This window comes from Heterocephalus glaber, unplaced genomic scaffold (assembly GCF_053883595.1).
Source record: "Heterocephalus glaber isolate CG9 unplaced genomic scaffold, H.glaber_assembly_v1.0 deba00001472, whole genome shotgun sequence".
In the NCBI taxonomy this organism is placed as follows: Eukaryota; Metazoa; Chordata; class Mammalia; order Rodentia; family Bathyergidae; genus Heterocephalus; species Heterocephalus glaber.
The window spans coordinates 8,003,686-8,014,368 of NW_028258315.1; positions in this window are offsets into that span (position 1 = coordinate 8,003,686).

Here is a 10,683-nt window from a genome sequence, read left to right on the forward strand (position 1 = left end):
AATGGGTTGGGAGAAACAAAAATCTTTGCTGTTTTAATCCACTGTTTGTGTATGTTTGTATTTAAATCACACCTACTTCTCATACAAAGGATTGCATATGGTTCACAGTTTCTGTATAGCCCAACAAGAGCTCACATTATGATTCAAGGGTTTGCATTCCACTGTAGGCAAAGCCAGCCAGCTAGTGGAGGGGGAGAGGTCTTCCTTCTATGCAATGACTGTGCCAGAAATATCCCTGGCTTTCTTTTAAGATGTTCCCTTCATGCAATGCTTTCCTTGCTCCTCTGCCTATCAGTTCATTAATTCATTATGTAAAGAATTTGACCCCTAAATTCAGAGGAGCCATGAAGGATAACCTCCAAGTCTTTGGAAACTCCCAAGTGATGGGAGTGTCTGTTATTCATGGAGAGCTCCAGGCCACGTCTGAGTTTCTGCTGATGTCTTACTTACTTTCTTGTTGCTACGACAAAATAACTGACCCTCACAGGTTAAGGGAAGAGAGGTTTATTTCAGCTTACAGTTTGTAGAGGTTTCAGTCCATAGTCACTGGCTCCAAGGCAGGGAGGTCCCATGGCAGATGGGGCATGACAGAGAAGAAAGAGCTGCCATGGCAGGCAGGAAGCAGCGAGGGAAGCGTCAAGGAAGGAGGAAGGATGTGTATTTACACACACACACCCTTCCAGACTGCACCCACAGTGACCTACCTCTTCCCACCAGTCTTCACCTCCCAATGTCATACCCCGCTAGAAACCACTCAATGGACTAACTCAGTGGTGAGTATCACACACCCATGATCCAGTCACTTTCCCTGAACGAAGTCCCAGCTATGAAGGACAGCTGACAAGATGACTCACGGTGGGTGCCTAGGTATCAGGATTCGGGCTGGCCATGTGAGAAAGACTAATTGTGATCAGAAGGCTGGGGCTTTGAGTTACATGATCAACACCACCTCTGGGGACAAGAGGGGAGTTGGGCTGGGGATGGAGCTCAGCCACATGGCAGTGATTTGATCAACCATGCCTACATGATGGAACCCAATGGACTGGGCGCTGGAGCTCAGGGGAACTTCCTGGCTGGTAGTCAGAGGTTGGTGTGCCAGGAAGAAGCTGCTTTCCTGAGGAATAAATATTTCACACTGGACACCCTCCCAGACCTCCCCTGTTTGGCTGGTCCTGAGACGTATCCTTTATAGTAAAACTAGAATTTAAGTATATTACTTTTCCCAAGCTCTGGGAGTTATTTTAAGGAATGATCAAGCCCAAGAACGTACATTTGTGGACAGCGGGTCAGCAGTGCGGGTGGGCTGAGAGCCTAGAGCTTGTGGCTCTTGTCTAAGGTAAGGAAACTCTAGCAACAACCAGGCTGTTACCCTCTGAGGTCCGTGCTAACGCCGGATAGTCAGTAGTAGCATTGCATTGCCACTTAGCACACATTTACAAGGCATTAGCTAAGTGCCTGACAAATATGAATTTGTTTAATCCTCATGGCAGTGCTTTGAAGGAGATAATTGCTTTGTCCTCCTTTCACAGGTGAGGAGGCTCAGGTTAAATGACTGCCTGGCTTGTAGGTGGCAGAAACCACTATTCTTATTTATTTATTTTTGCACGGGGATCGAACTCAGGCCCTTGCGCTTTCGAGGCAGGCGGTGGCACCACTGAGCTAAATCCCTGGCCCTATTCTTTTTTTATTAGTATATGTTTGCAATTCATAATAATTACATTTGTCTTGGGGAACTGGTACCTGTGTGTATTGCATCTTGCTCATTTTTACTCCTTCTTCCCTCCACCCTCCCCTCTCTTTCCTTCCCAGGATCCCTGATTTCCACAGAGTCTACCTTCCTGTTCCCTACCAACTCTCTCTCTCTCTCTCTCTCTCTCTTTTTCTCTGTCAATTATTTATATTTTGGATTTCTCATATTAGAGAAACCATGTGATATTTCCCCTTCTGGGTCTGACTTATTTCACTTAGCATTATGGTCTCAAGATGCATCCATTTTCCTGCAAATGATTGAAATGTATCTTCCTTTATAGCTCAGTAGTGCTCCATAGTGTGTGTATGCCACATTTTCTTTATCCATTCATCTTTGATGGACAACTTTTTCTGTGTAGGTCTCTGAGTGGGTATTTACCACCTACCTGTGATGGGTGAAGAGGCAGTAGGGAAGGGCAATTGGGAGATAACGAAGAGAGAAACCATACTAACTTTAACAGACCTATGAGATTTTCATTTTTTTTCAATAAAAAACTTTTAATAAGTATGTACTGGGCACCAGGTATGTCCCCAGCACAGTGATAGGAGCTAAGAAACAGTGGCAAACAAGACTTACTGAAGCCTTTTCCTTCCTTCCTGAAATACACAACCTATCAGTGGAGATGACACTAAGGAAGCACACAATTGCCTTTCTGTAATTGTGTTGCTTGTCTGTTGCTTTGAGCCATAGGACCACCCTGTCCTGTGAATGTGTTTCTAGCCATTTGATTACATCTTGCTGTGGGCTATGGAGTGGTGGTGTTCTTTGGGACGTCAGGTCCATCAGCTTCTGTTTTTTTCCCCCTTTCACAGAAATCTTTAAACTGCAGCCCCAACAGCAAGGAAAGAATCCACCAAGAGCAGTGCTGGTGAAGCTGTTGTACCACTGCCTTCATCTGGATTGGGGCTGCTATGATTATCTTTAAGATTTTGACTCCCAGAATGTGAGACTCTTGAAGATAAAAGGGACTCTATACCATCTCCCTGAAGGGCTTGTGTTATCTCCTAGGACTCATAAGACTTTTCCTATATTTTTGAAAGTAAAACTTTTATTGAGATCACTAGTCTCATGCAGCTGTAAGAAGTAATAGTGGGAGTGTCCTTGGACACTTTGGCTAGTGGCTCCCCATTGTTAACACTTTGCAGTGCTACTCTCATAACCAGGATATCAACAGTGATTCAATCCACCAATCTTGTTCCAATTTCACCAGTTTTGCTTGTACTTAATGTGTGTGTATTTAATTTAATTAATTAATTTATTTTTTTGGTACTGGGGATCAAACTCTGGAACTTGCACTTGCCAGAAGGCGGCGAAACCACTAAGCTATATCCCCGGCCCCAGTGTGTGTGTATTTTATACAATTTTACCATACATGTAGATTTATGCATCTATCATCACAGTCAATAAATATATTGAACGCAATGCTATAAAGATACCACATAAAGCAACCTTGTGTGCGTGCAGGGTTGGGGCAGCTACTGGGGATGAACCTAGGGCTTTGTGCTGGGTAGATAAGCACTCTACAACTCAGCTACACCCCTGGCCCATTTATTGTTTTCCATTTTGAGATTGGATTTTGCTGTTGCCCAGGCTGGCCTCAAACTTGCCATTCTCCTGCCTCAGCCTCCCTAGTAGTTGGGATTACAGGCGTGTGCCAGCATACCCATAAGAGTCTTTTTATGACACCCACTTTCTCTCTTCCCACTGCAGCCCCCGCCAACCTACAATATGCCCTCTATCTCCGAAATTTTATCATTTGAAAAATATTATATAAATGGAATCATATACTATTTTGTGTTTTTCAGAATATCTGTTCTTATGACAGTACAGACAAGATCATTTTCAGAGAATCAATATCAGATACAAATGTAACCATGGAATTATAGATTTTCCAATTATGGTGCTTTTTCAGAGTCAGTGCAGCTAAATCATGGAAATATTGTCAATTTAGTAGAAGTGAAGTTCTGACTTCAGGGAAGATTATTTGCTGTCATCCCACATTGAATCTTATAAAAACTAGAAAATAAAAATAAAATGGGCTGAGCATATAGCTCAGTGGTAATGGTAGAGCATTTGCTTAGCATACGCAAGGCTCTGGGTTCCATCCCCAGCACCAATACAAAGTGTGATTGAAGAAACATGATGATTGCCGAAATCTTAAAAAATTATTATAGTAAAAGACACATTGCCACGAATCCCCTCAAACTCTTCCCCTTGCTTTGAGCGCACTCATCCCATCGTTCGTGCAACTTTCTGATGCAGCTCTGGAAGCCTCTTTTGTAAGTGTCTCTAGTTGTGCTGCTGCAGCTGCCTTGATCTACTGAACTGATTCAAAATGTTCACCTTTCATGGTTGTTTCCTCTTTGGGGAAGAGCTGGAAGTTACACGGTGCCAGATCCAGTGAATAAGGTGGATGAGGACACAATGTAATAGTTTTATTTGACAAGAACTGCTGTAAACATAAACTGTAAACTGCTTCAGAAAGTGGCGAGAATGATAGGATAAATGTGTTCAAAATGAAGGGAACTGTGACGAGGGGGTTAATGGCAATGTGTCTTTTAGTGAATAATATTTTATATTTAAACTTCCACTATAGTTTTTGATCACACCTCATACATAAATGGTTAATTACATGCACGCTGAGAACAAAATTAAAATTCATTCCTTGCATAAGCTCATCAAAGATAAGCATAATTGGGCCAGGGATTTAGCTCAGTGGTTCCGCCGCCTGCCTTGCAGGCACAAGGTCCTGAGTTTGATCCCCGGTACCAAAAAAAAAAAAAAAAAAAGCATAATTGACAAAGTATGGGTGAGAGAGAGGACACCTCTAAGTTTATTTTGCTTTTTATCAAATCCACTGCATGAGATTTCTGGGGAAACATTTTCTGTTGGCATTACTTTTTATCCTCTTTTGTCCAATTTTCACAGAGGGTTTAAAGCGCTAAAAGGCAAAACCTGATGAAAGCAATGGAGGGAGGGAGTTTAGTCTTTTGGGGTAAGATGCTACACACCACTTAAGTAACTGAAATTAAGGAAAGGATGCGGCCTACTTGGCTTCAGTGTCAGTTTGGTGTGGAGTAGGGGACTGTGAATTGGCATCAGTTGTCTTTAAAGTTCAGCACTGAGTCTTCCTGCACTGAATCCTGCTAGTTCTCCGTAAACATGCTTCTGGTAAAGCACAGTATTGGGGAACATGCAGTGCTTTGCTGCTGCGGTTGCCACAGAGGAGTGGCTCAGGTGAGACTCACCTCATGGGAATGCAGATGTCTCCACCATCACTCTGCTCATGCCGTAAAAAATCTGACTCAGCTATGCAAAAAGACAGAAGTGTGAGCTCTCAGACACATGCAGCTGCTCTCAGTCTGTGCCCTAAGTGTTGGCAGATGTGACCCCGCTCACAGTGTGGTCATCCCATTGGGAGCATTAGAATGACCTGGGAACTTGTCAGAAATACAACCTCCTGATTCAGAGATTCAAATTTGGAGCTGAAAAATTTTCTTGAAGAAGCCTTAGGTGATTCCCATGCGTGTGAATGTCTGAGAACCACTGCTTGAGTGCCATCTGTCACTTGTCCCCTATGCATTCCAGAAACAAACATTTTATAAGTTTTAAATATCTTTCATTACAGTATACTGTTGTAATTATTCTATTTTATAATGAGTTACTGTTAATTTCTTACTGTGCCTAATTCGTAAGTTAAACTTTATCATGAGTATGGAGGCATGGGGAAAAGCATAGCCTCTATGGTATGCAGTAGCGCTACACTTTGTGTCTCAAATGTCCCCCGAAGGGCCACATCTGAAGGCTTGATCCTCAGCTCAGAGCTCCTGGAAGGTGGTGGAACTTTTAAGAAGTGGGGTGTGGCGGGAAGTCTGTAGGTCATTGGTGGTGCGTCCTGGAAGGGCGCTGTGGGATGTGTGTCTTCTCTTGTTCTCATTCAGTCTATTTGTCTGTCTCTTTTCTTCCTGTCTGACATGGGATGAGCAGCTTGCTTCACACTGTGCTGCCTGCCATGATGTACTGCCTCACCACAACGAGTCCCCTAGCCCATGGACTGAAACCTCCAAAACTGTGAGCCAAAGTAACCCTTTCTCTTTTTAAGTTGATCATCTCAGCTTTTTGTTACAGCAGTGAGGCTAACTGGTACTATCTAGAATCCCAGGCATTCACTGGGGGTCTTGCAATGTGTCTCCCATGATAAGGGAAGGGTGGCTAATGTAGAGAGTTCTTTTAGCCAAGTGTCACAGCTCAAGTCAACTGCTAAAAACAGTCAGGTAGTGGAAACCTGGAGGGGCCAGTCGGAGCTAAAAATCTCTTTAAGACAAGGTGTGTATGTAATGCAGAAGGTCAGGAAAAATGAGGCAGCCAGAGAAGGATAATTTACCTTTCATGAACAGACTAATTCATGGATTGCTCCAAAAGAACTTTGGAATTTCTAATCAGGTGATTGAAAGTTTCTCATCTTGATGAAAATAAGCCTGTGGCCTGTTTAGAGCTATGCCCTATCAAATTAGTTGTATGGCGACTATACCTCAAGCTTAACTTAGACAGACAGGCCTGTCAGGAACAAATTTCTCAAGCAGATGATATGAGGGAGGACAAGAATTATCCATAGTAGGACTGCGAGGACAGATGACACTCAGCAGGAACGGCAGGCCAAATCTGCAAGATCCATAATGCAATTGGCAAGCCCTGGGGACCTGGTCTCCTTGAAGTGGAAGAGACAGCGGGGATGAGCCATCGAATTAACTCACCGGGTTGGAAAAGAAGCAAAGCTTTCAACCTCCAACCTCCACAGAAACAAAAGTTTAAAACAATTAAAATATTCCCAAAGGAATCATGATGATGGAAGCAGAAATCTTGGAGGCATAACAGCAAAAATGGCCAACATCTTAAATCCTTCTAACTTCTCATCTACCTTCCTTTGGCCTCTGTCCTGTAAGTGAAAGATGAATTTTTGCTAGATTAGGTAGCAGTTGGAATTAGTTTTATTCACTAGCGGTACTGGGAATAAAGGCAGAGCCTGCAGGAATGTGGGCCCTGCAACAAGTAATCATTATTGCAAAATCAAATTCCCCATCTCATCTCTGATATGCCTGTATGTAACCCTAGAGCTGGGCTTCACTGTGTTATAAATCCAACATACAGGACATGGAACAGTGGGATATGGAGCCCCTTGTGTATCTAAAAGCTCTGCCCAGCAAGAGAGATATATGATGGTAACTTTCTCCCCATTGCTTTTGCAATAAAATTCACCCAGAGCTCCAGGAAGAGTTAGGAATGTAATTTCTCTTCAATAAATCAAGACTAAAATTAAGATGGCCCGATATGTAGCAGCCTGCTCAGGTGTATGGAGAATTTGAAATTTAGTGCCCTGGTAATGGGTAGCAGCAGATTATCTAATTATGGAGAGAAAGAAGAAATATTGCTCTCTGGGGGTAAAAAGCTAAATGCGCTAATCCATTAAACCACCACATTCTCTGCCAAAGCTAGATTAATATTAAAGTTCATGTAATGTCTGATTTTTTTTTAAAGGAAGTGTTAGAGAAAATATAAATGAAAAAGCTATAGTTCACAATGTTTCTAATTTGACTACTTGTCAAATAGTTGTGCATTTTATCTTTTCGTGTGATGAACCTGTAGCTGATTATAAGAGTTCTATTCTTTTCTAACAGTATATGTGCTTAAATTTTATCTTGAAGCTATTCTGAACAGACTTTTAGCAGGGGCGTTATGAATAAGATATGTTTTTACAAGGAGCGGAGGCTATGATGCCCTAGCTGAGGGTGATCTTTCCCATTCACTCTCCTACCTTCCTGCCTTTGTCTCGGTGGGAAACCCATTGTGCATGATAACGACTGTGACTGTTACTCTGGGTAAAGTCTACGCTACGAAGGACTGAAGTTTAACAAGGAGTAAAAACGACAATCCCAAATGCAGTATTCTCTTCTCATCCAAGGTTTTGCTTTCCATGATTTCAGTTTCCTAGGCTCAGTTGTGGTCCAAATATATTAAATGGAAAACCCTGGAAATAAATAACCCGTAAGTTGCATTGCACACCACTCTTGACTAACCTCGTAATGAAATCTTGCCCTGGATGTGAATCATCCCTGTAACCAGTATCTCTATGTAGTGTATGCTACCTGCTCAGCAATAGTCACTTCATTATCATATTACCTGTGTGGCTTCAGCATATTGTTAGTAACTGCTCTATTATCAGTTATCATTGTTAATCTTACTGTGCTTGATTTATGATTAAGCTTTACCAGATGCATGTATGATAGGGCAAAGCAAAATAGACATGGGGTTCTGTAATATCTATGGTTTCAGGCATCAACTGGGAGTCTTAAAGTGGGTTCCCTGTGGATAAGGGGGCCCACCATACCTGGTAAAAATCTTAGCCATGTCAGTTTACTATTGAACTGGCTGGGGATGGATGAATGTTTAACTGGGGTCAGATCCTGGATTGATTCATTCCCGAAGTGATGTCATCTTTTCTACACAGTGTGACACAGCCACTTGGTTGTGTTTACAATCACAGAACTTCATTAAATACTTCATGAGCTCTTGGACGCTTTGTGTATAACTCTGCTTATGGACAGCCTTTTGATATTCCTCCCAGTTCTATTATTTCTGTTTTAAAATTAGTATGTATTGTAATTAATGGATAAACTTTTGACTCCTTGGCTAAAGAATGAGCCTTCCTTATTTGGAATTTTTGTGGCTCCCTATATTTGCTTATGGAATTGGGGTATATACTGTATTTAAATTAGGTAATTGAATCAACTCAGTAACAATATGGGTGACAGGTTATCTTCTAACTCCTAAATCATAGATTCTCATTCATTGAAGCCATGGTCTAACTGAGACGCTGGTCAGCATGTGGATTTCTGCCTTCTCTAGTTCCTCAATTAACGTGAAATAAATTTAGTGTAAAACATCCAGCACAGAGTCCAGAGCACAGCAGTCAACTATATCCAGTTGTTTGTATTTACTTTCAAAGAATGCTGGAGATGGGCAGCTTCCCAAAGAATGCTTCATGTGCTCTGCTTTAGGAATTTGTTTACATGCCACTGAATTGTAAACTCCATAAGGGCAAGTATTAACTGAGCTATCCCCAAGGCCTAGCAGTGTCTGGTACACAGAGGGTGCCAAGTAAACATTTTGGGAGGGACTGTTGATCAGTGTTCCAGGCTTCTGGGAATTACAGAGAAAAAGGACTAGCATGCACACACTCAAATGGCCACACTCTCTTAGATAAAAGTCTCATTGATCATTTAGAAACAAAAGAAAAATAGTGTGGTTTCCTTTTTTCAACAACTTGAAAGATGTGAGGGCCAGCACCATGCTAGGTAATTTTAATACATTTGTACTGCAAATAAAACAGCAGTGAGATCAGTATTCCTGAGCCGTTTTATGTAAGGAATTTCACAGGCAGTGACTTATCCAAGGTCTCATTATTATGTGGTCAGGGTGATGTGTTTGACTCCACTCTTTTTCCAAACTGATTTAGTAAACTATAACCACAGTGTTTACCATTTGAAGTGAACAAGACAGGTTTTTAGTACATCCACGGAACACACATTTATTTTATCTAATGCCTAGAGCAGCTTTTTTTCAGTAAAAGTGGATTTCACAAATTGAAAAGCAGAATTTCACTAGCACACCTGTAAAGTGATTTACAGGTTAAGTTATCTGCAAAACAGGACAATAAAGGAGTGAACTCCCTGAAAACACTTAGACTAGGGTCAGATACAGAGTAAATGTTCAGAGTTAGCTGCAATCACTATTGTCAAAAGGAAATTACCAGGTCACTGTAATTCTATTCTGAGTATTTCAGGATCCTAAAGTTGGCTTCTACATTATGAAAATTACACTGTGGCCATTGAAAAGTTATTTTATTCTATCCCAGTTCTTTGTAAATATATGATTCATATGTCAACAACTTAAGATCTTTTACCATTTTGCATTCAGAGATCTTTTTTTTCTTTTCTGAGACAGGATCTCACTATGTAGTCACTATGTACTCCAGGCTGGCCTCAAATTGGCAGCAATCCTCCTGCCTCAGCCTCCCTAGTGCTAGGATCACAGATGTGGTCCACCATGCCTGGTAGCAGAAGGTGTTTTCTGATGTAAGCATCACTGTTTCCAGAGACAGCTGCCTACCTAGTTCCCCTTTTTTCCTTCTTTCCCATTGCCAAGCACAGCCTTTATTTGGGTGGCACTGTGCCTACTGAAGAATGACATTTCTGGCCTCCCTCCTAGTGGGCTTGGCCCAAGAGCACATTCCAGGAAAGCTCCTTCAGGTGGCCCACCTCTCATCTTTCTCTGGACCTTAATCAGAATTAGTATCTGGTGCTCTGGCATTGACACAGAATGTAAGTTTAACCTAAGAATGGAAACCATGTGTTCAATACGGAGCAGAGACAGGACTTAACAAATGTGGACTGCCTAATCTCCCATTTTTTGGGTTTTTTCCCCATTAACTAAATACAACCCACTTTGGTGCTATATTTGGTCTTCTGCTTCATATAGCTGCATCTAATTGTACTTTTTACTTATGTTGTTCTTGGTCAACTCAAAATGAGGCTAGAATAGTATATATTTTCAACACACACATGTTGAGCACCTACTGTGGAGTGCCAGGCCTTGGTTTGAGGGCTGGATATGCAAGGGAACAGACAGTCTCTGCTTTTGGGAAATTAAGTCTGGCAGAAGAGAATAAAAAGCTGTACAATGAGCTCCATGCCAGAATCAGGGGCCCAAGGGGACTGGTTGCTAAGGATACACTCAACTTCCGAGAGGATGGGGCAAAGTTAAATCGAAGAGGTTACTAAAAGAGGGCATTTCAGGAAGAGAAGTGCTGGGACACTAAGAACCCATGATGCATAGTCACAATTCTATGAGGACAGAATTGTTTCATCAGGACACTG